General features: G+C 47.6%; 1 pseudogene; it reads left to right on the top strand.

The window, feature by feature from the left end:
• Positions 1 to 2,500, top strand: part of LOC133394508 (large subunit ribosomal RNA) — a 9,194-nt pseudogene that overhangs the window by 3,482 nt on the left and 3,212 nt on the right.

Genomic DNA, 2,500 nt, shown 5'->3' with positions numbered 1-2,500 from the left:
GGGCCGCAAACGCGAAAAGGCAGAAGACCAGTGGCTGATGACCAACAGCCTGGTCCAAGTGGGTTGCAAAGGTTGCAACAACAACAACAACCATCGAGGTTGACCCCTGTTAGGGAAGCGGTGGAAAATATTCCAAGTCCGAGAAACGGACCGAATATTATTCAGGGTAGTATTAACAAGAGGAAGAAGAAGAAGAGCAAGAAGAAGCAGAATAAGCCCAGGAAGCGGCCTGAGGCTCTGCTGATATCGGACTGCACTTCCGAGGAGCTGGCGAAATTGCTCAAGGAAATGAAGCAGTCCGATGCTCTTAAATCGGTTGGAGAGACAATCTCTAAGGTCCGACGGGCCCAAAATGGAGGCATGTTGCTAGAATTGAAGCAGGGTAGTTCTGCAAGTGCAATTGCCCCAAAGGTTAAGGAAGCGGTGAAGGGCAAGGCGTCAGTGAGAACGCTAGCTCCTTCTAAAATGATTGAGATCATGCATCTCGATGAAATTACCACCCCAGAGGAGGTTGCGGAGTCTGTCAAAGCACAGCTCAACATCGAGATCGAAATAGATCGTATCAAAATGAAGAAAGGCCGCGCGGCCGGTACGCAGTGGGCACGGATCAACGTATCGCTGCCAGACTTTCAAAGCTTCCTGAATTTGGGAAAGCTGAAAGTTGGTTGGTCGATATGCCATATCCGTGAGGTAATGGAGGAGCAGAAATGCTTTAAGTGTTGGAAGGTAGGCCATACGAGCTACCATTGTAGGGAACCAGACAGAAGTAATCTGTGCTGGAAATGCGGTTTGAGTGGACACAAGAAGCAAGCTTGTACCAACTCTGTCAAGTGTTTGGATTGCGGTACGAGGTCACAGAACCTTCACGCAACGGGCAGTTATATGTGTCCTAGAAGGCGAACGATTAGATCATAATGGTTAGGTTGCTACAACATAACCAGAATCATTGTTATGCTGCATTTCAATTAATGTGGCAAACGATTAGGGAAGAATCTGCGGATATAGTGTTGATTGCAGATCCGTATCTGGCAACAACCAACGTCAAAGTGTTACGCAATGACGATAACACAGCAGCGGTAGTGGTTAACGCGGACTTACCAGTTAAGGTAGTCAGTAAGGCTCTGAAGGGTTTAATGATAGTTGACATAGGTGATATGCGAGTGGTTAGCGTTTACGCGCCACCTAGATTTAGTATGGAAGAGTTCCAGAACATGTTGGATAACACGGTAATGGCCGTAACCGGTATCCACAAATTCGTTATCGGGGGGGACTTCAACGCTTGGTCAGCAAGTTGGAACAACCAACTTGGCGAGCGTGGAGAAACCCAGAAACGAAGAGGTGAGTGGGTCTTATCAACCTTTGCGCAGATTGACGCAATTTTATTGAACGACGGCAGCACCCCAACTTATGTTGGACCAGGGCGTACGTCAGTAGTTGATCTTACTTTTGCGAGCAGAACAGTTGCAAGATCATTTCAGTGGGAGGTGTTATCTAGCTATATGAACTCTGATCATCGTGCAATACGAATAGATCTTGAGACGCAAAGCGTGCGTAACTTGTCCCGACCCATAACGGGATGGAGCATCAAGTATTTTAGCAAAGATATATTTGAAGTTATGATGCAAGCCGCTTTTGAGACCGAGGTCACAACAAGCGAAGACTTAATGCGTATACTTGTCACGGCGTGTAATGCGACGATGACTAAGCGTAAGAGGTACACTCCTAACAAGAGTGCATTTTGGTGGACGCTAGAGATCGAGGCACTTCGCAAAGAGTGCAAACACCGCGATCGATTAGCGCAAAGAGCATTCAATACTGATCTCTATTCTTCTTTTAGGGACGAGTTCAAGGTGGCACGGAATGCCCTCAAGCGATTGATCAAGCATACCCGACAGAGGAAGTGGAAAGAGTTCCTGGGAACAGCGAACAACGCATCATTTGGTATTGTATATCATACGTTCAAGAAAGTGGCCGATGGTTCGATTGGACCCCGAACCATGACATTGGACGAGTTTAGGGAAGTGGTGAGCGAGCTTTTTCCTACTCACCCAAACACGGTGTGGCCTGAATATCGTATCGATCAGCCACGAGAGTTTGAAAGAATTACTAATGATGAGATTCTTGCGGTTGCCAGGAGACTACCTAACAAGAAGGCGCCGGGACCTGATGGTATCCCGAATGAGGCGCTGAAAGTTGGTATGTTGACTGCAACCGCTGCATTTTGCAGGGTTTACCAAGGCTGTTTAGAGAACGCGAAGTTCCCCGATGAGTGGAAAAGGCAGAGGTTGGTGTTAATACCGAAGCCGAACAAACCACCAGGGGAACCGGGTTCGGTTCGCCCCATTTGTCTACTAGACGGGGCAGGTAAAGGTTTAGAACGCATCATAGTGCAACGGTTAAATGCACACATTGAGGAGGTCAACGGACTGTCTGACGACCAATTTGGTTTCAGAAGTCGTCGATCAACAGTTGATGCGATTCAACGGGTAGTGGACATTGT

This window comes from Anopheles gambiae, assembly GCF_943734735.2.
Source record: "Anopheles gambiae chromosome X unlocalized genomic scaffold, idAnoGambNW_F1_1 X_unloc_17, whole genome shotgun sequence".
Lineage (NCBI taxonomy): Eukaryota > Metazoa > Arthropoda > Insecta > Diptera > Culicidae > Anopheles > Anopheles gambiae.
The sequence above is the reverse complement of the archived record's forward strand: the minus strand, read 5'-3'. Positions and strand labels throughout refer to the sequence as shown.